Source organism: Heterodontus francisci, chromosome 23, assembly GCF_036365525.1.
Source record: "Heterodontus francisci isolate sHetFra1 chromosome 23, sHetFra1.hap1, whole genome shotgun sequence".
Classification (NCBI taxonomy): Eukaryota; Metazoa; Chordata; class Chondrichthyes; order Heterodontiformes; family Heterodontidae; genus Heterodontus; species Heterodontus francisci.
This window is the reverse complement of record NC_090393.1, coordinates 64,153,949-64,179,571: the sequence shown is the minus strand read 5'-3', so window position 1 is coordinate 64,179,571 and position 25,623 is coordinate 64,153,949.

Sequence of the window (25,623 nt, the reverse complement as noted above, 5' to 3'; positions counted from 1 at the left end):
GTCATGGCGGTCATCCGAGCCATTTTCCGCTTTATCTGGAGATCCAAAATGGACCGGGTCCGGAGGGACACGATGTTCAAGCTTCTGGATAAAGGCAAGAAAAATGAACCCAACGTCGCCCTCATCTTGATGACCACTTCGTCTGTGGCTGCATCAAGCTGTGTGTAGAACCCCAGTACGCAAACACCAAGTGTCATGAGGTTCTATCAGTTCCCGGTGTTGCGAAGGATGGGCCTGGTCACATTGTCGCATAATGCTCCATCCAGTTGGATCGTGCCATACCACCTATCCTTCGTGGGAAAGTTTCTGCTGGAAAACACCAATCCGTCAGGCAGTGGTCTGCACGAAATGTCCTCCAGGCCCTACGGGAAAAGGAGATGGTGGATCCTGTCGGATGGTTTCCCGAGCAGACCGCCAAAGTCATTTGGCAGAATGCCTCATCACCAGAACTTTCAAACAAGTACCAAGACGTAACTTGGCTGGTGGTGAGAAGGGCCCTCCCCATCAGATCCTTCCTGCACGCCCGGAGTCTCGCCCCCTCCGCACGCTGCCCTCGAGGTGGCTGTGGTGGGAAACAGACAGTTGCTCACCTCCTTCTGGAATGTGTCTTTGCAAAGCAGGTGTGGAAAGAGATGCAGTGGTTTTTTGTTGATGTTCATCCAGAGCAGCTCTGTAACACAGGAGTCTGTGCTCTACGGGCTGTTCCCAGGGACGCACACCGAGATAAACATCAACTGCTGCTGGAGGACCATCAATTCAGTGAAGGATGTTCTTTGGGCTGCCTGAAACTTGCTGGTGTTCCAACGCAAAGAGTTGTCCACGACCGAGTGTTGCAGACTGGCAAGTTCCAAGGTCAGGGACACACTAAAGCTTGGGGCAGCCATTGGCTCAATGGGGAAAGACCACTGTGTAAGGTCCTCCCACCAAAGTGAACTGAGGGGCTCGACCCATGGGAAACCCCTTGGGCTGTATACACCAAATATGGGTTTTCTGTAAAATGTACATGGCATGTAAAATGGAATGGAAGGGTTGTGAGGCAACTCACTCCTGTATTGAAATAAACTGAGTTCCTTTGTACTTTTTGGAATGTCAACTTGGTGCTGTTTTGAAATAAAAGCAAGAAATGCTGGGACCACTCAACAGGTCTGGCAGCATCTGTGAAAAGAGAAGCAGAGTTAACGTTTCGGGTCAATGACCCTTCTTCGGAACCTTCTGCTGAGTGGTTCCAGCATTTCTTGGTTTTATTTCAGATTTCCAGTATCCGCAGTATTTTGCTTTTATTTTGGTGCTGTTTTGAACTGTGTTGTAATGTATATTTTACAGATTTTTATGAATAAAGTATATTTTGGAAAAAAAATTGAAAAAGGAAAAGAGTAAGTAAAGTGAGTGTTGGCCCTCTAGAGAGTGAGAATGGGGAGTTAATAGAAGATAATAAGGAAATGTCGGATGAAATGAACAAATATTTTGCTTCTGTCTTCACTATAGAGGATACAAAAAACATTCCAGTAATAGCTGTAAATCAGGAGGTGGAAGGAAGAGAGGAACTTGGTGAAATTACAATTACCAGGGAAGCAGTGCTGAGCAAACTGATGGAGCTGCGGGCTGACAAGTTCCCGGATCCTGATGGGCTTCATCCTAGGGTCTTAAAAGGGTGGCTAATGAGGTAGTAGATGCATTGGTGTTAATTTTTCAAAATTCGCTAGATTCTGGAAAGGTGCCATCAGACTGGAAAGTTGCAAATATAACCCCTTTATTCAAGAACGGGGCGGGGGGAGGTGTGTGGGGGAGGCAGAAAACAGCTAACTATAGGGCAGTTGGCTTGATGTCTGTCGTGGGGAAGGTGTTGGAATCAATCATTAAAGAGGCTATAGCTGGGCACTTAGAAAAAGTCAAGGTAATCGGGAATAGTCAGCATGGTTTTGTAAAAGGGAAATGATGTTTAACCAATGTATTGGAATTCTTTGAAGGAGTAACATGTGCTGTGGGCAAAGGGGAGCCCGTTGACGTACTGTACTTGGATTTCCAGAAGGCATTTGACAAGGTGCCACATAAAAGATTATTGTGGAAAGTAGGAGCTCATGGTGTAGAGGATAACTTATTAGCATGGATAGGAGATTGGCTAGCTGGCAGAAAACAGAGAGTGGTGGGTGTCTGGAATTCACTGCCAGGAATGGTGTGGAGGCAGAAACCCTCAATTCTTTTAAAAGGCACCTGGACATGCAACTGAAGTGCTGTAACCGGCAAGGCTATGGACCCGGTGCCGGAAGGTGGGATTAGATTGGGCATCTAGTTTGTTTTTCTGGCCGGAATGGGCACAGCAGTCTGAATGGCCTCCTTCTGTGCCATAATTTTTCTATGGTTCTATGTTTCTATGCATAAATGGGTCCTTTTCTGATTGGCAGGATGTGACGAGTGGAGTCCCACAGGGGTCTGTGCTGGGCCTCAACTTTTTACAATTTATATCAATGACTTGGATGAGGGGAGCGATTGCATGGGAGCTAAATTTGCAGATGACACAAAGATAGGTCGGAAAGTATGTTGTGAAGAGGACATAAGGAGATTGCAGACCGATATAGATAGGTTGAGTGAGTGGGCAAAAATCTGGCCGATGGAGTATAATGTGGGAAAATGTGAAGTTGTTCACTTTGGCAGGAAGAATAAAAAAGTAGAGTATTTCTTAAATGGGGAACTACTGCAGAATTCCGAGGTGCAGAGGGATCGAGGTGTTCTAGTGCATGAGTCGCAAAAAGTTAGTATGCAGGTATAGCAATTAATAAAGAAGGCTAATGGAATGCTATTCTTTATTATGAGAGGAATTGAAAATAAAAGTAAGGATGTTATGCTTCAGTTATACAGGGCATTGGTGAGACCACATCTCGAATACTGTCTGCAGTTTTGGTCTCCTTATTTAAGGAAAGATGTGAATGTGTTGGAGGCAGTTCAGAGGAGGTTTACTAGATTGATACCTGGAATGAGTGGGTTGTCTTATGAGGGAAAGTTGGACAGATTGAGCTTGTTTTCACTGGAGTTTAGAAGAGTGATAGGAGATTTGATTGAAGTATTTAAGATCCTGAATGGTCTTGACAGGTGGATGTGAAAAGGATGTTTCCTCTTGTGGGTGAGTCCAGAACTAGGAGGCACTGTTTAAAATTAGGGGTTGCCCTTTTAGGACAGAGACAAGGAGAAATGTTTTCTCTGAGGGTTGTGTGACTTTGGAATTCTCTGACTCAGACATGGTGGAGGCGGGGTCATAGAATATTTTTAAGGCGGAGGTAGATAGATTCTTGTTGGGTAAGGGAATCAAAGGCTATTGGGGGTCGATGGGAGTGTGGAATTTGAGACAGAGACAGGTCAGCCATGATCTTATTAAATGGTGGAGCAGGCTCGACAGGCTGAATGGCCTACTTCTGCTTTTAATTCATATGGTTGTATGGTAACCTAAGAGGCTGGCTGTTGTTGACAATATCTGTTCACACTTTCAGTTTTGCAGCTGCCAAACAGAAGTTTTTCAGAACTTAGCTCTGATGGTCTGGGCTGAAATTTATTGCTTCCACGTTTTCCCATTCAAACTCATTTTCCAACTTAACAAATTAACCTCAATGTAACAAGTTGCCATATCAGCAGGCAGCACAGTCTCAGGTTTGATCTCAGTTCCATGCTTGGTTAACTGCTGTCAGCTTGTGGGGGCCATGGTTGTGCCCTTCCAATTAAACTCCTTACCACTGGAGCTATGAATTTGGAAAACAGTCACTGTTCCTGCTGATGATCACCATCCACTGAATCCTATATGCCTGTGGAGACATGATGAATCTCAGTTACGATGAGTACAATATTGGCCAGCCTTGCATAAAGAATGACAGTGCCGTGGGTGAGCTACTGCAGGGCTGCCAGCAGTTGGGAGCTGTACTGCAGTTATAGAAAGCAGGGAAATTCTAAATACAAGAGTACGAACAGGGTCAATGTAAAACAGCTTGACTTTCACAGTAGTTTCATGTCTGAGTTTTCTGCTCATCTTATGTTACAGAATCGGCATGCACTTAAAAGAATTAAATTACAAGCAGAGCTTGCATAGGATTGCATTCCCTTCAGTACAGAAGAATAAGGAATGATCTAATTGAAGTGTTGAAGATGATAGGGAAGATAGACAGAAGGTATTTCCTCAGATGGGGAGAGTCCAGAACAGGGAGGCATAACCTTAGAATTAGAGAAAGGCCATACAGGGGTGAAATCAGCAAGGGGGTGGATTATATGCTGGAATCAAAAAAGTTTGGGTGATTTACATATAAAATAACATATACTTAGGTGTGATTTACAGGCTGGATTTAATCGAGGGGTTTGGGTAGTTTATATATCTTCTTCTTAGGCCTCCTTGTCTCGAGAGACAATGGGTAAGCGCCTAGAGGTGGTCAGTGGTTTGTGAAGCAGCGCCTGGAGTGGCTATAAAGGCCAATTCTCGAGTTACAAACTCTTTCACAGGCGCTGCAGATAAAATTGGTCGTCAGGGCTGTTATACAGTTGGCTCTCTCCTTGCGTTTCTGTCTTTTTTCCTGCCAACTGCTAAGTCTCTTCGACTCGCCACTCTTTAGCCCCACTTTTATGGCTGCCTGCCAGCTCTGGCGATCACTGGCAACTGAGTCCCACGACTTGTGGTCAATGTCACAGGACTTCATGTCGCATTTGCAGACGTCTTTAAAGCGGAGACATGGACGGCCAATGGGTCTGATACCAGTGACGAGCTCGCTGTACAATGTGTCCTTGGGGAATCTGCCATCTTCCATTCGGCTCACATGGCCAAGCCATCTCAAGCACCACTGGCTCAGTAGGGTGTATGTGCTGGGAATGTTGGCCACCTCGAGGATTTCTGTGTTGGAGATACGGTCCTGCCACCTGATGCCAAGGATTCTCCGGAGGCAGCAAAGTTGGAATGAGTTAAGGTGTCGCTCTTGGCTGACATGCGTTGTCCAGGCCTCACTGCCGTAGAGCAAGGTACTGAGGAAACAGGTTTGATACACTCGGACTTTTGTGTTCTGTGTCAAAGTGCGCCATTTTCCCACACTCTCTTGGCCAGTCTGGACATAGCAGTGGAAGCCTTTCCCATGTGCTTGTTGATTTCTGCATTGAGAGTAAGATTACTGGTGATAGTTGAGCCTAGGTAGGTGAACTCTTGAACCACTTCCAGAGCGTGGTCGCCGATATTGATGGATGGAGCATTTCTGACGTCCTGTCCCATGATGTTCGTTTTCTTGAGGCTGATGGTTAGGCCAAATTTGTTGCAGGCAGCCGCAATCCTGTCGATGAGTCTCTGCAGACACTCTTCAGTGTGAGATGTTAATGCAGCATCGTCAGCAAAGAGGAGTTCCCTGATGAGGACTTTCCGTACTTTGGTCTTCGCTCTAAGACGGGCAAGGTTGAACAAACTGCCATCTGATCTTGTGTGGAGGAAAATTCCTTCTTCTGAAGACAATGGGCGGCACAGTGGCGCAGTGGTTAGCACCGCAGCCTCACAGCTCCAGTGACCCGGGTTCAATTCTGGGTACTGCCTGTGTGGAGTTTGCAAGTTCTCCCTGTGTCTGCGTGGGTTTCCTCCGGGTGCTCCGGTTTCCTCCCACATGCCAAAGACTTGCAGGTTGATAGGTAAATTGGCCATTATAAATTGCCCCTAGTATAGGTAGGTGGTAGGGAAATATAGGGACAGGTGGGGATGTGGTATATGGAATTAGTATAGGGTTAGTATAAATGGGTGGTTGATGGTCGGCACAGACTCGGTGGGCTGAAGGGCCTGTTTCAGTGCTGTATCTCTAAACTAAACTAAACTAAAACTTGAATGCATGTGACAGCAGCAGTGAGAAGAAGATACAGTGGTGCAGTGGTTAGCACCGCAGCCTCACAGCTCCAGGGACCCAGGTTCAATTCTGGGTACTGCCTGTGCGGAGTTTGCAAGTTCTCCCTGTGTCTGCGTGGGTTTCCTCCGGGTGCTCCGGTTTCCTCCCACATGCCAAAGACTTGCAGGTTGATAGGTTAATTGGCCATTATAAATTGCCCCTAGTATAGGTAGTGGTAGGGAAATATATAGGGACAGGTGGGGATGTGGTAGGAATATGGGCTTAGTGTAGGATTAGTATAAATGGGTGGTTGATGGTCGGCACAGACTCGGTGGGCCGAAGGGCCTGTTTCAGTGCTGTATCTCTAAATCTAAAAATCTAAAAAAGATCCAAACAGTTTAGGTGCGAGAGCACAGCCCTGTTTCACGCCACTCAGGATAGGAAAGGGGTCTGATGAGGCACCGCTATGCTGAATTATGCCTTTCATATTGTCATGGAATGAGGTGATGATACTTAGTAGCTTTGGTGGACATCCGATCTTTGCTAGTAGTCTGAAGAGACCACGTCTGCTGACGAGGTCAAAGGCTTTGGTGAGATCTATGAAAGCAACGTAGAGGGGCATCTGTTGTTCTCGTCATTTCTCCTGCAGCTGGCGAAAGGAGAACAGCCTGTCAATGGTGGATCTCTCTGCACGAAAGCCACACTGTGCCTCAGGGTAGACACGCCCAACCAGCTTCTGGAGTCTGTTTAAAACAACTTGAGTGAAGACTTTCCCCACTATGCTGAGCAGGGAGATTCCACAGTAGTTGTTGCAGTCACCGCGGTCACCCTTGTTCTTATAGAGGGTGATGATATTGGCATCGAGCATGTCCTGTGGTACTGCTCCCTCATCCCAGCACAGGCAAAGCAGTTCATGGAGTGCTGAGAGTATAGCAGGCTTGGCACTCTTGATTATTTCAGGGGTAATGCCTTTCCAGGGGCTTTTCCACTGGCTAGAGAATCAATGGCATCACTGAGTTCCGATTTTGTTGGCTGTTCGTCCAGCTCATCCATGACTGGCAGAGACTGGGCTGCATTGAGGGCGGTACCAGTGACAACATTTTCCCTGGAGTACAGTCTAGGTAGTGCTCAACCCAGCGGTCCATTTGCTTGCATTGGTCAGTGATTGTTTCCCCTGATTTAGACTTGAGGGGGGCGATCTTCTTGATGGTTGGCCCAAAAGCTCTCTTCATGCCATCATATAGTCCTTTGATGTTTCCGGTGTCAGAGGCCAGCTGAATACAACTGCATAGGTGTTACCAGTAGTCATTTGCACAGCGCCTGGCTGTTCTTTGTGCAGCGCTTCTGGCTACTTTAAGTGCTACGGATGTTAACTCGCTGGGGGTTTTCTTGTAGTTCAACAGTGCAATGCGCTTAGCGACTATGACAGGTTCCAGCTCTTCAAAGTGAGATTGAAACCAGTCTGTATTCTGCTTCTCACGTTTGCCAAAGGTGGTCATTGCTGAGTCATAGATGGCGCCTCTGATGTGGGCCCACTTGGTCTCTGCACCCCCTGCAGGAGTGTTTTGAAGGGTTTTTTCAAGTGAATATAGAAACTTATGTAACAGCTGTGGACAAGAAATTCTGTTAGTGTTGATATGCGGGCGGCCCTTCTGCTTGGAGTGATGTAGCTTCTTTGGTTTGAGTCTAATTTTGCTGCACACCAGGGAGTGGTCAGTGTTGCAGTCTGCAGTGTGGAAGCTGCGTGTGATTTGGACACTGTTTATAGATGCTTGCCTCGCACCCTCGCACCCTCGCACCCCCTCCCACCTCGCACCCCCTCCTTTTTGCACCCCCTCACCCATTCCCTCTCCCTTCATGAAATCGCACAGTATAGTTGTTAGGACCCCTGCTCAGGGATAGGAGCTAACAACCCCACTGCCTTGTGGGCGTCTCAGGAGAGACCAAGGCTAAGGGAGTAAACCTTAACAGAAAGTCCGGAGCGGAACCCCTATGGTGGTCATGTGTCACCTTTGGCATGTTTCCGGCTGTTCCTGCAGCCATACCGGTGCCAAACATCGTTCTCTGCACTCCTTTGGACCCCACTAGGAAGGCCAATAGGGGGGTTTTGATGCTTGGGCAACTCACAACCTCCATACATCCGCCCAGGCATGTGCCATGGAGAGGTCACTCCATAGTCGCCACTCCATAGTCGCCTCACAGCGACCAAAACAACACGGAAGGCAGCAGTTATGGGTTATAAGTCCAGCTCAATTGGTGTAGAGATTGGGCGCCATGGGTTGCCTTTGTCGGTGGGAGAGGTCATCGCATCTCATTGGACAGCTACCGCCCACCTCAAATCGGGCAGCCCCCGGTCAGAAAGGTTCTGTCCCGCCACAGTCCACCTGCTTCAATGGGTGCTTGGAGCTTAGGGTCATTGCCCGACAAGTGAACTGTAACACCGCAACAAACAGCACGACAGAAAAAGGAAAGAAGGTACCAGCCCTTCATTTTGCAAGCTGGAATGTCAGAATTATGTGTCCTGGCCTGTCGGAACACCTTACACAAATCAACGACTCTCTTAAGACCGCCATCATTAACAACGAGCTCAGTAGACTCAATGTGAACATTGCAGCACTTCAGGAGACATGCCTCCCTGCGAGCGGATCTCTAAGAGAGCAAGACTATACCTTCTACCGACAGGGTAGGGATCCTGAAGAACCAAGACAGCATGGAGTGGGCTTCGCCATCAGAAACTCTTTGCTCAGCATGATAGAGCCATCTTCAAATGGCTCGGAACACATACTGTCCATCCAACTGCTCACCGCCTCTGGTCCAGTACACATACTCAGCATCTATGCTCCAACACTCTGCTCCCCACCTGAAATTAAAGACCAGTTCTACGAGGAACTCCATAATATCATTAGTAGCATTCCTAATACCGAACATTTGTTCCTGCTGGGGGACTTTAATGCCAGGGTTGGGGCCAACCATGACTCATGGCCCTCCTGCCTTGGGCGCTATGGCATTGGAAGGATGAATGAGAATGGACAGAGGCTGCTTGAGTTGTGTACCTATCATAACCTCTGCATCACCAACTCGTTCTTTCAAACTAAACCTTGTCACCAGGTTATATATAGAATAACAAATACCCAAGAGTGAGTTACAGGCTGGAATCTAATTGAGGAGTTCAGAGAGGTTTATATACATACCCAGGAGTGAGTTACAATTTGGAATCTAATCGAGGGGTTCGGCTGGTTTATATACAGAATAATAGATACCTGGAGTGAGTTACGGGCTGGAATCTAAGCAAGGGATTCAGGCTATTTTATAAAACTAGTTTTGGATGACTTCTAATGATGTGGTCAGGTAATTTCTTACAGCAGTTTCTATTCTCTGGCTTTCATGGTCTCCTCTGCTGTGCCCCTTCACTGTGGTGTGTCAGATCTCTCCTGTTCCCTATCTTTATGCTGTCACTGATGACACCATCCATAAACGTGGATCAGCTGTCATCTGCAAGTTGTTGACACCCAGCTTTATCTCTTCACCCTCGCCTGGATCCCACTGTGCTGCCCAACTGCCCATTAGATATTAAATCCTGCATGAGTCACAACTTATTCCAGTTCATTGTTGACAGGCTTTTGTGTTTGGCTTTCACTAGAAACTTGGCACATTAGTCACTGCTTCCATCTCCCATTTCTGCCAATATTTAACATTGGTGCACTGTTTCTCCCAGAGCTGAACCTCAAGCTTCAAGAGACCGCACCTGGAGTATTGCGTGCAGTTCTGGTCACCGCATTATAGAAAGGATGTGGAAGCTATGGAAAGGGTGCAGAGGAGATTTACTAGGATGTTGCCTGGTTTGGAGGGAAGGTCTTACGAGGAAAGACTGAGGGACTTGAGGTTGTTTTCGTTGGAGAGAAGGAGGAGGAGAGGTGACTTAATAGAGACATATAAGATAATCAGAGGGTTAGATAGGGTGGATAGTGAGCGTCTTTTTCCTCGGATGGTGATGGCAAACACGAGGGGACATAGCTTCAAGTTGAGGGGTGATAGATATAGGACAGATGTGAGAGGTAGTTTCTTTACTCAGAGAGTAGTAAGGGCGTGGAATGCCCTGCCTGCAGCAGTAGTAGATTCGCCAACTTTAAGGGCATTTAAGTGGACATTGGATAGACACATGGATGAAAATGGAATAGTGTAGGTCAGATGGTTTCACAGCTCGGCGCAACATCGAGGGCCGAAGGGCCTGTACTGCGCTGTAATATTCTAATCTAATCTAATCTAATCTTACTGCCTTGACCACCTATTTTCACCTCTGGAATACCATATGCTTACATCACTGTTCCATTTTCGCTGGGCTGTACTCTTCAAGTCAATCTTCAGCTGGGCCATTTTTGGCTGCATTTGTGGCTAAAAACTGTTCCAGACCGAGCATAGTGGTACAGGGAATTGTGTGAATGCCTGCCATAAAGAGAATGGCTGACTCCATGGAGCTCCAAACACAGCACTCAAATGAGTCCAGAGAACGGCTGCAGGGAGGTGGCAGTGATGTGGCACTGCCCAGGGGATGGATGATGGTAAAAAGGAGCATGAAGATGGGAACTGCATTCAAAGCACTCTCACTTCCAACACTCATTCAGTACCTGACATGCTGCCTTGTCTCCCCCTACACAGGAGGGAGATGGACAGGAGGGAGGGAGACTGGAGGGCGGTGCGCAGGTGCACAGGTTCAGATGGAGCAGTCTTTGGAAGATCCTCATGGGCTCCAGAGGATGTCTGCCAAGAGTATCTGAGGAGTCAGAGCAGGGATCTGAGGACCTGCCTCTACCTCTACTGAAGCCACAGGGGTTACACCGCATAGGAGGGTGAGAAAGCGTAAGTTAAAGAAATTGTAATTCACCCGAGGGGATGCACATGGGTGTATGGCAAAATGTTATGTTGTTAAGCTTCCTTTTGTCATGCAGGCCTCCACCTGTCAAGAATGAGGCATATTAATTTCGCCACATGGACATTAAATTTCAAATTGTTGCTGGGAAGAAGAGAAGGCCTGTTACAAGGTCTGCCAGACCTTGGCTGGAAAAAAACATTTACATACTACAAACATTGAAGGCAGGAAAGCGCATTCCATTCCCTGCTAAGATGATACAATATACAAAGCCAAGACATGATCAGACCAGTTAGTCACATGACTAACCTGCTTGGCAACCTGGGGGTTTATGAATTGTACAGTTTGAAAGGAGAACCTGCAGAAAATAGAATGCTCCTGGACTGAAGAAGACCTCTCCTGTCTGCCTGTCTGCTCCCATCTCTTTCTCACAGAACTCCAAAACCTACTGAAGACACATGAACCCCAAGAGAGAAAAGTCTCCTACAGCGAACAAGGTTTAAGAAGAATACTGGACCCCAAAGGAAAGCAAGATCGACCTACAATCAAGGACTCTACAGCGAGCTCAAAGCACAGTAACAAAAATCCTCTTCAGAGATTGCTTCAAACTTTTCCACTTTATTATTCTTCTACTCTTTCTGTCCCTATCTGCGTGTGTGTATCACATATGCATGCTAGCGTGGGCACATCGTGTATCCATAGGCATTAACCGAATTAGAGTTTAAGTTCAAGTTTAATAAATTTCAATATTTTTTCTTGAAACCTAAGAAAGCCTGTTTGTGCTGGTTTCTTTGCCTTATAATTGGAAAGCGGTGAACAAGGATTCACCAAGGTGTGTTTAAAATGTAAACCCTGCTACAGTAAGACCAGGTGAAGACTGAAAGGGAACCCTAGACCTCTTTCTCACCTGGTTGTAACACTTTTCGTATTACGACAAATAAAATTCATAATGTGGCACCACTTGCATGCCTTTCCCAATACTGGGTCCTGAGAGCCAAGGCACCATTTGACTTATTTCATGATGAATGTCAATGCATGACGGGACCCGTTGGGCTGATTTTTGTTTACTCATTCAAGGGATGTGGGTGTCACTGGCTAACCCAGCATTTATTGCACATCCCTAATTGCCATTGAGAAGGTGGTGATGAGCTGTCTTCTTGAACCGCTGCAGTCCATGTGAGGTAGGTACATCCACAGTGCTGTTAGGAAGGGAGTTCCAGGATTTTGACGCAGCGACAGTGAAGGAGCAGCGATATACTTCGAAGTCAGGATGGTGTGTGACCTGGAGGGGAACTTGCAGGTGGTGGTGTTCCCATGCATTTGCTGCCCTTGTCCTAGTTGGTAGAGGTCACAGGTTTGGAAGGTGCTGTCTAAAGAGTCTTGATGCATTGCTGCAGTGCATCTTGTAGATGGTACACACTGCTGCCACTGTGCGTCGGTGGTGGAGGGAGTGAATGTTTGTGGATGGGATGCCAATCAAATGGATTGCTTTGTCCTGGATGGTGTTGAACTCCTTGAGTTTTGTTGGAGCTGCACCCATCCAGGCAAGTGGAGAGTATTCCATCACACTCCTGACTTGTGCCTTGTCGATGGTGGACAGGCTTTGGGGAGTCAGGAATGAGTTACTCGCCACAGGATTCCTAGCCTCTGACCTGCTTTTGTCGCCACGGTATTTATATGGCTACTCCAGTTCAGTTTCTGGTCAATGGTAGCCCATAGGATAGTGGGGGATTCAACAATGGTAATGCCATTGAATGTCAAGAGGAGATGGTTAGATTCTCTCTTGTTAGGGATGACCGTTGCCTGGCACTTGTATGGCGCAAATGTTACTTGCCACCTATTAGCCCAAGCCTGGATATTGTCCAGGTCTTGCTTCATTTTTACATGGACTGCTTCAGTATCTGAAGACTTGCAAAGGGTGCTGAACACTGTGCAATCATCGGCAAACATTCCCACTTCTGACCTATGATTGAAGGAAGGTCATTGATGAAGCAGCTGAAGATGGTTGGGCTTAGGACACTACCCTGAGGAACTCCTGTAATGATGTCCTGGAGCTCAGATGATTGGCCACCAATAACCACAATCATCACCATCTTCCTTTGCGCTAGGTCTGACTCCAACAGGCGGAGAGTTTTCCCCCTGATTCCCATTGACATCAGTTTTGCTAGGGCTCCTTGGTGCCATACTTGGCTAAATGCTGCCTTGATGTCAAGCGCAGTCACTCTCACCTCACCTCTTGAGTTCAGCTCTTTTGTCCATGTTTGAACCAAGGGTGTAATGAGGTCAGGAGCTGAGTGGCCCTGGAGGAACCCAAACTGAGCATCACTGAGCAGGTTATTGCTTAGCAAGTGCCGCTTGATGGCACTGTTGATGACACCTTCTATCACTTTACTAATGATTGAGAATAGACTGATGGGTGGTAATTGGCTGGGTTGGACTTGTCCTGCTTTTTGTGTACAGGACATACCTGGGCAATTTTCCACATTGCTGGGTAGATGCCAGTGTTGTGGCTGTACTGGAACAGCTTGGCAAGGGGCATGGCAAGTTCTGAAGCACAGGTCTTCAGTACTATTGCTGGAATATTGTCAGGGCCCATGGTTTTAGCAGTATCCTGTGCCTTCAGTCGTTTCTTGATATCACGTAGAGTGAATCGAATTGGCTGAAGTCTGGCATCTGTGATGCTGGGAAGTTCAGGAGGAGGCCCAGATGGATCATCAACTTGGCACTTCTGGCTGAAGATTGTTGCAAATGCTTCAGCCTTATCTTTCGCACTGATATGATGGGTTCCCCCATCACTGAGGATGGGGATATTTGTGGAGCCTCCACCTCCAGTTAGTTCTTTAATTGTCCACCACCATTCTCGACTGAATGTGGCAAGACTGCAGAGCCTAGGTCTGATCTGTTGGTTATGTGATGGCTTAGCTCTGTCTATTGCATGCTGCTTATGCAGTTTGGCACGCATGTAGTCCTGGGTTGTAGCTTCACCAGGTTGACACCTCATTTTCAGGTATGCCTGGTGCTGCTCCTGGCATGCCCTCCTGCACTCTTCATTGAACCAGGGTTGGTCTCCTGGCTTGATGGTAATGGTAGAGTGGGGGATATGCCAGGCCATGAGGTTACAGATTGTGGTTGAGCGCAATTCTGCTGCTGCTGTTGGCCCACCGCACCTCATGATGCCCAGTTTTGCATTGCTAGATCTGCTCGAAATCTATCCCATTTAGCATGATGGTGGTGCTACACAACACGATGGAGGGTATCATCAACGTGAAGGCAGGACTTCGCCTCCACAAGGACTGTGCGGTGGTCACTACTACCAATACTGTCATAGACAGATGCATCTTCAGCAGGCACATTGGTGAGAACGAGATCAAGTATGTTTCTTCCTCACCACCTGCTGCAGACCCAGTCTAGCAGCTATATCTTTTCGGACTCAGCTAGTAGTGGTGCTACCGAGCCACTCTTGGTGATGGACATTGAAGTCCCCCACCCAGAGCACATTCTGTGCCCTTGCCAGCCTCAGTGCTTCCTCCAAGTGCTGTTCAACATGGAGGAGTACTGACTCATCAGCTGATGGAGGGCAGTAGGTGGCAATCAGCAGGAGGTTTCCTTGCCCATGTTTGACCTGATGCCATGAGACTTCATGGGGTCTGGAGTTGATGTTGAGGATTCCCAGGGCAACTGCCTCCTGACTGTATACCACTGTGCCGCCACGTCTGCTGGGTCTGTTCTGCTGGTGGGACAGGACATACCCGGGGATGGTGATGGCAGTGTCTGGAACCTTGTAAGGCATGATTCTGTGAGTATGACTAGGTCAGGCTGTTTATTATTTTTTTTAGAGATACAGCACTGAAACAGGCCCTTCAGCCCACCGGGTCTGTGCCGACCATCAACCAGCCATTTATACTAATCCTACATTAATCCCATATTCCTACCACATCCCCACCTTCCCTCAATTCCCCTACCACCTGCCTACACTCAGGGCAATTTATAATGGCCAATTTACCTATCAACCTGCAAGTCTTTGACTGTGGGAGGAAACCGGAGCACCTGGCGAAAACCCACGCAGACACTGGGAGAACTTGCAAACTCCGCACAGGCAGTACCCAGAATTGAACCCGGGTCGCTGGAGCTGTGAGGCTGCGGTGCTAACCACTGCACCACTGTGCCGCCCAAAGCACTGTTGCTTGATAAGTCTGTGGGACAGCTCTCCCAACTTTGGCAGAAGCCCCCAGATGTTAGTAAGGAGGACATGGCAGGATCAACAGGGCTGTCGTTTCCAGTGCCTAAGTCAATGCCGGGTGGTCCGGCCGGTTTCATTCTTTTTTAGTGACTTTGTAGCGGTTAGATACAACTGAGTGGCTTGCTGGGCCATTTCAGAGGGCATGTAAGAGTCAACCACATTGTTGTGAGTCTGGAGTCACATGTAGGCCAGACCAGGTAAGGACAGCAGATTTCCTTCCCTGAAGGGAATTAGTGAACCAGATGGGTTTTTACAACAATCGACAATGGTTTCATGGCCATCATTAGACTTATTTATTAATTGAATTCAAATTCCACCTTCTGGTCTGGTGGGATTCAAACCCATGTCCCCAGAGCAATACCTTGGGTCTCTGGCTTACTCGTCTAGTGACAATACCACTACACCACCACATCCTGCTTCCCCCTGTGGAATGACTGAATGAGTATTTGAAGGACTGTTAATACTCAGGAATCAGGGCCGATGGTGGGAGCATGTCATGGGATTTCATTTGTTATACTTCACACTAGGTGCACTTTGGCAATTGTAGGGCATCTCAGGCACTCTGGGCCCCTCCTGCTTCTCCTCTTCTATGTCCTCCTCATCTAAAAATGAATGAAGAACCCTTTTGTCCTCCTCCATTTGCAAACCTTGCTCCTGTGTAACTATCTTTTGTACATCTCCCTCCTGTGTACCTCCTGTAATATTATTCCTTTGGAATATGAACTATTGTAAGACTCACAGCACAGTAAGTAATATCCAAAAAAATGTGTTTTTTTTATATACTTGAACTGGAATATATATATATATATATATATACACAAAAAAAGTTACTGCACAAGCCACACCAAAATGCATCTCACTCTGTCAAGCTACATCCACAACTCCTTGGTAATGAGTGACGTGACATCATAGAATCATAGAAAGTTTACTGCACAGAAAGAGGCCACTTGGCCCATCGTGTCTGTGCCGGCCAAAAGACTATCCACCTAGTCTAATCCCACATTCCAGCATTTGGTCCATAGCCCTGCAGGTTACGGTACTTGAGGTGTATATCCAAACTCCTTTTGAGTGCGTTGAGGGTTTCTGCCTCAAGTACCCTTTCAGTCAGTGAGTTCCAGACCCCCATCACCCTCTGGGTGAAACCATTTTACCTCATCTCCCCTCTAATCTTTCTACCAATCATTTTAAAACTATGCCCCCTAGTCACTGACCTCTCTGCCAAGGTGAATAGGCCCTTCACATCCACTCTATCCAGGCCCTTCAAAAATTTGTACATTTCAATCAGATCTCCCCTCAGCTTTCTCTGTTCCAAGGAGAACAACCCCAGTCTATCCAATCTTTCCTCATAGCTGCATTTTTCCAGTCCTGGCTACATCCTTGTAAATCTCCTCCGTACCCTCTCTCGTACAATTACATCCTTTCTGTAATGAGGTGACCGGAACTATATCACTTCCTCCTGCGACCTCCACTTACATCCTCTTAAGGTGGTCTGCTCTTAAGGTCGTCCCACAACACCTCAGTCCTGCGCACCTCCCTCCTGGGCACCTCCCTCCTGTACACCCCCCTTCTGTGCACATGCTGATCCCATCGCAGCATGTTGTTGCTCACTGATGTGCTTTTAAACACATCCAAGGCTCCTCCCATCCTGATCTTGTCACTTTAAGATTCTGCAAGGTTGACAATAGCTGTGTCCACACTAAACCTCTCTGCCAGATATTTGCCAGAGGGAAGTGAGACAGCAGTTGTATAAGTGAGCTTTTATTCAGCTGACACTTTGACAAGTTTAAATACCCCCCTGAAGTCCAGCTCAAGCTTACCTCCGATTCCCTGTCCTTCACCCAACCATGGGAAACCTATGTTGCTCAAATTAAATTGGGAGCTCAGTTAAAAACAATTTAAATAAACCTCCTTCTCATCTCCTCTGGACGTTAATTGTGCCAGTATGTATCAGCCCACTTCCAGTCAGGAAATCTCCTACTTCGGCATATAGGTTTCTTGCTTGCATCTCAACGCCACTACATTGAACCCACAAGTGGGAATTTTGGAGCTGACTTGCACTCCTGTCTCCTGTTCTGAAAATTATTAATTTTTACCCCTCCTTCTCCCAACCCCCCACTCTCACCCATTACCCTGTGTCTCCAGATTATAGGGAAATTCCACAATGCAAGCTGTCAGTAGCAAAGTAATTAAAATGGAATGATGAGATTGAGTGACTGGCTAGTATGGATTACCAGTGGTCTTGTTATAAAAAATAACCTTGTTCTTGTTCACTTGAGTTCAAATGAAGTCAGTTAGTGATTCAATCACTTTATGTTTTAACATCAGCATTAAAAGCAATTTGCAATTGTTAACAGATAGGACAAACTTGAATGTCGGCATGAATTCCTTCTTGTGTGTGTTGAACAAAGGAAAAATAGCTATTCTTACCCACTATTCTCCCTGAACCGAATGCCGAGTCCTTCAGTACACGCCTAACCTTATGCATACATCTACATTTTTGCAACCTATATACAAAATAGTCTACATATTGTAAGCAGATCATGTAAGTTATAGTGTCCTTGTTTTGTTCTTGTTTGGACTTCAAGATTCACCCTCAAGGACTTGCTTGAACAAACTGACTGTTGCTGGAATAATCTTTCTCTCTCTAATTGACTGTTGCTAGGCTACGGTAACTGTCCCTTATGGATCAACTGGTCCTTAGAAACTACTTCAAATAGCAGAGCAGGAGCCTAATGTCTTTGTAGCTAAAGACACCACCTGGAATGGTACTGAGTCAACCTGACCAAACCTTTGATCCCTGGTCTATGCTGAGTTAGCTGACCTCAGTTTGGGCACTACAATTATCATCAGTGCTCCTGGGCTGGAGAGAGGGAAATCAGTCAGAGTTCCTTCTGCTGGTCACTACCCAGTGACTGATGGGTGGAAAATAAGGGCACCACACTTTAGGAAGGATGTTAAGGTTTTGAAGAGGTGCAGTGGAGATTTAACAGAATGGTACCAAGGATGTGGGATTTTAGTTATGGAGAGACCAGAGAAGCTGGGATTGTTCTCCTTCGAACAGAAACAGTTAAGAAATTTGAGAGAGTAAGTAAGGAGAAATGGTTTCTAACGATAACCAGAGGTGTTGGCAAAGGAGCCAGAGAGGAAATGAGAAGATATTTACACAGTGATGTCCTGTGGCCTGGAATGTGCTGCCTGAAATGGTGGTGGAAGCAGATTCAAAGCTAACTTTCAACAGGAATATATACTTGAAAAGGAGAACAAGTGGCACTAATTAGACTGCTCTTTCAAAAAGCCGGCACAGACATGATGGGCTGAGTGGCCTTCTCTGTGCTATAATGTTCTATAATTGTACATTATTGGTGTTGGGCAAGGAGTGGATTAAGCCCAGCTATAATGCAGCATGTAGTCTAAAGATGTTCATTGTGTGGGCCCAGACATGAAGAATTGCCTCTAGGATAAGTTACTGGATTGCCGCCAGTGCCTATGAGAAAATGCCAGCAACAGCCTGTAAAAGGAATGTCAAAACAGGGGGGGGAGTGGCCCATCAAAGCGGCATGACGCATTATGGAAGTACTAAGCAATTAGCGTTAGTTGTAATGAAGGAACATGTACAGGCTGGACTGGAATACAAAGCTTACTAATAGAATCACTGTGTGCTTTCCACCTAAATGTCCCCTTTGTATCGCAGAAGTAATTCAGGCAGAATCAGGGTCATAAAATTTCAATCTCCCTTAGGAATGAGAACCACCTGTTCACATTAGAAAATGAGTTTGGGAACAACAGGCAAACAATTTGTACATTTTCAGTTGTTTCAAAGTCAACATTTATATCTTTACTTCTGATGATGGCTGCACAAGGTCCGGACAAGCTGCCAAATGGGAATAGTATCATAGAATGATTACAGCACAGAAGGAGGCCATTTTTCCCATTGTGTCCATACTGGAATACTGCACAGTGTATCCCTATTGAATTAAGACATCTTCCTGATTCGAGTTCATTGTTCTTCATGATTTGGCCTTACTTCCTATGTAGGTAATGTTGCAAACTATCCTTGTTTAACTGAACTGAGAAACCTCCTGCTCCAAGTCAGGAGTGTGATTGAATACTCTCCGCTTGCCTGGATGGGTGCAGCTCCAACAACACTCAAGAAGCTCAACACCATCCAGGATAAAGCAGCCCGCTTGATTGGCACCCCATCCACAAACATTCACTCCCTCCACCACCGACACACAGTGTACAAAATCTACAAGATGCACTGCAGCAATGCACCAAGGCTCCTTCGACAGCACCTTCCAAACCCGCGACCTCTACCAACTAGAAGGACAAGGGCAACAGATGCATGGGAACACCACTACCTGCATTACCCTCCAAGTCACACACCATCCTGACTTGGAACTATATCGCCGTTCCTTCACTGTCAATGGGTCAAAATCCTGGAACTCCCTTCCTAACAGCACTGTGGGTGTACCTACCCCACATGGACTGCAGCGGTTCAAGAAGGCAGCTCACCAACACCTTCTCAAGGGCAATAAATGCTGGCCTGGCCAGCGACACCCATCCCATGAACAAATAAAAATAAAGTCTCTTGCCAAAGTTGAAGAAACCCCAATGGTTAAAATCTTTTTTTGTGTGTGTTATTAACTCTTCTCCCCATTAAATGACCATAAATCTTCTGTAACTGCTTCGATTCCTTGGTCCCTGTATGGTGCTTTTACTTTTTGTGTCACTGGATTGCTATGCTTAAAAAGTGAGAAAGGGATAGACCAAGTAATTACAGGTCAGTCAGCCTAACCTCGGTGGTGGGAAAATTATTGGAAAAGTTCTGAGGGGCAGGATAAATCTTCATTTAGAAAGACATGGATTAATCAAAGACAGTCAGTATGGATTTGTTAAGGGAAGGTCGTGTTTGACTAACATGATTGAATTTTCTGTGGTGGTAACAAGGAGGTTCAATGAGGGTTGCACATTTGCTGCAGTCAATATGGATTTTAGCACGGCTTTTGACAAGCCCCAACATGACAGACTGATCATGAAAGCAAATGCCCATGGGATCCAAGGCAAAGTGGCAAGTTGGATCCAAAATTAGCTCAGAGGCAGGAAGCAAAGGATGACAGTTGATGGGTGTTTTTATGACTGGAAGCTGTTTCCAGTGGGGTCCCACAAGGCTCAATACTGGGTCCCCTGCTTTTTGTGGTAAATATCAATGATTTGGACTTGAATGTTGGGGAAATGATTAAGAAGTTTGCAGATGATACAAAAATTGGCCGTGTGGTTGATAATGAAGAAGAAAGCTGTAGACTGCAGGAAGATATCAATGGAGTAATCAGGGTGGACAGAACGGTGACAAATGGAATTTAATCTGGAGAAGTGTGAGGTAATGCATTTGGGGAACGCTAACAAGGCAAGGGAATACACAATAAATGGTAAGATACTGAGAAGTATAGAGGAACAGAGGGACCTTGGAGTGCACGTCCACGGATCCCTGAAGGTAGCTGCACAGGTAGATAAGGTGGTCACGAAGGCATATGGGATACTTAAATAAAAGCAAAATACTGTGGATGCTGGATATCTGAAATAAAAACCAAAAGTGCTGGAAATACTCAGCTGGTCTGGCAGCATCTGTGGGGAAAGAAACATAGTTGACTTTTCAGGCCTGTGACTTTTCACCAGAACCGTGTTAACTCAGCTTCTCTCTCCAGAGATACTGCCAGACTTGCTGGGTCTTTCCAGCATTTTCTGTATTTATTACGGGATACTTAGCTTTATTAGCTGAGGCATAGAATATAAGAGCTGGGAGGTTATGCTAGAACTGTATAAAACATTAGTTGGTCCACAGTGGCAGCACAGTGGTGCAGTGGTTAGCACCGCAGCCTCACAGCTCCAGCGACCCGGGTTCAGTTCTGGGTACTGCCTGTGCAGAGTTTGCAAGTTCTCCCTGTGACTGAGTGGGTTTTTGCCGGGTGCTCCCGTTTTCTCCCACAGCCAAAGACTTGCAGGTTGATAGGTAAATTGGCCATTATAAATTACCCCTGGTATAGGTAGGTGGTAGGGGAATTGAGGGGATGTGGTAGGAATATGGGATTAATGTAGGATTAGTATAAATGGGTGGTTGATGGTTGGCACAGACTCGGTGGGCCGAAGGGCCTGTTTCAGTGCTGTATCTCTAAATAATAAATAAAACAACTGGCATACTGCATGTAGTTCTGGTCACTGCACTATAGCAAAGATGTGATTGCACTAGAGATGGTACAGAGGAGATTGACGAGGATGTTGCCTGGACTGGAGAATTTTAGTTATAAGGAAAAATTGGATAGGCTATGGTTGTTCCCTTTGAAACAGAGGAGGCTGAGAGCAGACCTAATTGAAGTGTATAAAATTATGAAGGGTGTAGATAGAATGGATAGGAAGGTCCTATTCCTCATGGTTGAGGGGTCCACAACCAGGGGATTGATGCCTCCCCATCTCTAGACTCTGTCACTCCCTATTACCATCTGCCAATATTCTTCCACTGCCTGTGGTTATCGTCTGCCAGTGTCTCATCCATCCGGGTGGACCTGCTCATCCCAGTGGTGTTTCTCTCTTCACTGATGCTGTTTTCCAACTTGACTGCAACTGTTCTTGGGCTGACTGACAGTCATGGATCACAATCTTCATTCCATTGGCCCCTGACCAAGACCAAAGCTGGTTCTCAGCTCAGCTCCTTCACTGAACAGCACTATAACCTGTTGGCCAAACTTTCAGCCAAGTCACATTCCAAGAACAGCTGGAAATCAGCTAGTTGGGAACCTGCTGAAATTTGGTGGTAGATGGTTCTAATGTGAGATTTACTGATGCCACACTGCAAATGTTAAATTTCCAATGGGTGATGGGTGGAAAGGGCTTAGTTCTCTCTGGTTAAGTACCTCCATGGGCAGTATTTTATCCCTAAGAATGGGTGTGTTGGGGCCAGGTGGGTAATTAAAATAATTAATCATGACTGCATTCCAGCTCCATCATGACATCATCTGTGTTTAATGGAGGCATAATTGGATGCCTACAAGTTACCAACTCCCCTCAGCTGGGAACTTAATCAGTGCAGGTAGGCAAGTCCTTATTGCAACTATTAATACCCATTTGATATGTTAATTACTTCTTTTTAAATTGAATTTCATTGACCTTTAATTATATCGCCTCCAGATGAGTTCCCTTCAGGAAACTGGCCAGTGAAAAGGAAGCAAGTTTCACATGAATTCATGGAGGTCTATCAACTTTAGATAGCCCAAACTTGATAAAGGTCCATTCAGATATTGGAGGCTTTGAAACAGACATCAGCAGGATAGGAGGCACCTTGAATATGTTTGATAGTATGTCGGGAGAGGAAGGCCATCCATGGCAACATCTATGTGCTTGTGATGTGATCAACACATCAACCAGAGGGAGGTACACAGGAGGGGGTTATGCAGGAGTGAGGTGCCCAGGAGTGAGGTGCCCAGGAGGGAGTTACGCAGGAGGGAGGTGTGTAGGTGAGGTATGCCAGAGGGAGTTACACAGGAGGGAGGTGCACAGGAGGGAGGCTGGATTCACAGGAGGCACTAGCCAGGTTACAGAGCTGACAGGCTGAGGCTCAGCTTCCTTGACCTCTTGGAAGAGCAGTGCTTCCGCAGGCTGAGGTTATCAGATCAGGTGGTCACAGACATCTGCTGCCTGATATACATTGCCAGTGGCTGTGAAAATCACAACCACCCTCAATTCCTTTGCTCGGGTTGCATCCAGGGCTCTGCTGGAGACATCTTAAGGATCTCACAGTCTGTGATACACAATTGCACGGATGGATTGACTATCAGGGCTGGGAGTTATGTAGACTTCTCTGACACTAGCAAGTATGAATGGGCACTTGCATTTGTCTGACTGACTGGACTTACCCAGGTATAGGATGCCATCGATGGCCATCACATGATCTTCACCACAGCAACCAGGTGTTTTTCTAAACTGCGAAGGATATTTGTTCATCAATGTGCAGGTGATGTGAAAGCAGAGGAAGAGGGTCATGCAGATCTGTGTCAGACTCCCTGGGAGATGTCATGATGCCTTCTTATTGAGGCCATCCAACATCCTGGACCACTGCGTTCCGGGATGCAGACTTAAGGGCTGACTTGTAGGAGTCCTTCATAGTTGGCTGAAGTCACCTATGAGGAACCTTACACCTGGAATAATCTCCCTTGTGGCTTTAAAAATCCTGCTTGTTGTGGTGATGGTCGTATTGCCATGTGTGTGCAGTTGATGGCACCCTGTACCTGGGGGAATCCAGCCAGAGAGCTGAATGTGAATGGCCATCCATTGCCAACACACGGGAAGTTTACACAATTGTCAGCCCTGGTAAACAAGCCATCAGTCACCTGCCTTAGACATTTCGGTGCAGCCGACTGGGAGATCCTAGTCATGTCTACAGCAGGGCTCTGGAAGGATCCGAAAACAAAAGAGTTTGAGGACAGTGGTGATTTTCACAGCCACTGGTAAAATATGGCCACCAGCTCCAACAGGAAGCAGGTCTTATTCCAAAGGGTCAAAGCTGTCTGCCACTGCCTGCTGTGATAACCTAAGCCTCCGGAAGCACAGTAGTGCCTCCTGCGATCTCAACACCACCCTCCCGTGCACCACCCTCCCGTGCACCGTGCTCCCGTGCACCACCCTCCCGTGCACTACCCACCCGGGCACCTCGCAGCAATGACAACAACAGCAACTTGTATTTATATAGCATCTTTAACATTGTAAAACTTTTCAAGGCATTTCACAGGAGTGTTATAAAGCAAACTTACGTGCATATGCAGGTTGACTGAATTTCTGGACAAGTGGCATATGAAATTTAATGCAGAGAAGTGTGAGTGATATATCTTGGTAGGAAAACTGAGAAGAGGCAAAATAAATTAGAGGGTACTATTCTAGAAAGGGTGCAGGAACAGAGAGATCTGGGGATATATGTGCACAAATCATTGTAGGTGCCAAGGCTGTTTGAGAAAGCGGTTATTAAGGCATATGGGATCCAAGTCTTTATAAAGAGAGGCATAGAGTACAAAAGCAAGGAAGTTATGATGGGCCTGTATAAAACACTGATTTGGCCTCAACTCCAATTCTGGGCACTGCACTTTAGGAAGAATGTGAACGTTTTAGAGAGGGTGTAGAGATGATTTGTGAGAATGGTTCCAGTGATGAAGGACTTCAGTTACATGGATAGACTGGAGAAGCTGAGGCTGTTCTTTTTAGAGAAGAGAATGGTGAGAGGGGAGTTGATAGAAGTGTTCAAAATCATGAGGTCTGGACAGAATAGAGAGAAACTGTTTCTATTGGCAGTAGGGTCAAGATCCAGAGGGCACTGATATAAGGTGATTGGGAAAAGAACCAACAGTGATACGAGGAAAAACCTTTTTGCATAGCGAGTGGTTACAATGTGGAATGCACTGCCTGAGAGCGTGATGAAGGCAAATTTAATCATGGCTTTCAAAAGGGAATTGGTTAAGCACCTGTCGGGAAATAAAATGCAGTGCTTTGGGGAAAGGACTGGATAGTGGAACTAGCTAAGTTGCTCTTGTAGAGAGCCAGCATGGACACGAGGGGCCGAATGATCTCCTTCTGTCCTGTCACCATTCTATGATTCCACCTTGTCAAAGTCTGCAGACAGGTTGGGAAGGATGAGGAAGGCTAGTTCAACACACAAAATGTCATGAATACGATTGCTGAGCTACAAGCATAGTAATGTTTTGGGAATATGATGTAGTGGCAATAACAGGCATGAGCCTTAAAAATGGCAAGGACTGGGTGCTTAATATTCAAGAATATAAAGTGTTCAGAAAAGATGGGGCATGAATAACGGGAGGTGGGGTGACAGTACTGATTAGGGAAGACATTGTAATGTTGGAAAGAGAGGATATACTTGAAGGGGCTTGGACAGAATCCATTTGATTGGAGTTGAGAAGCAAAAATGGGTATAATCACACTACTGAAGGCATGCTATAGGCCTCCAAGTAGTGAGAGAGACAAAGGAGCAAATCGACAGGCAAGTAATAAAGATGTGCAAGACCTATAGAGTGGGGATACTGGGGGGCTTTAATTACCCAAATATCGATTGAGATAATCTTAAAGTAAAGGGTAAGGAAGGGGAGGAATTTCTGAAATGTGTTCAGGAGAACTTCCTTGACCAGTATGTTCCCAGTCCAACTAGGAAGCAGGCATTGTTGGATCTGGTGCTGGGAAATGAGGTGGGTGAAGTGGATCAAGTGCCTGTGGGGAAACACTTGGGTAAGAGTGATCATTTTATCATAAGGTTTAGATTAGCAATGGAGAAGAGCAAGGAACAATCTAAAGTAGAACTTCTAAATTGGAAGAGGGATAACTTCAATGGGATGAGAGGTAACATGGAAACAAAGGTTAACAGGAAAAACTGTAACTGAAGAATGAGTAATCTTTAAAGAGATGTTTCAGGTACAGGATAGGTACATGCCAACAAGGGTGAAAGGTAAGGGGACCAAAACAGGGCTTCTTGGATGACGAGGGAGAGATAGAATATGATGAAAAAAAAAGGTGTATGATACGTATCAGGTGATTTCTTCAAGCAAGAATCAGGCCAAATATAACAAGTTGAGAGGGGAAATGAATAGGAAAATACGAGTGGCAAAGAGAGAATATGAGAATAGAATGGCAGTTAATATAAAAGGGAG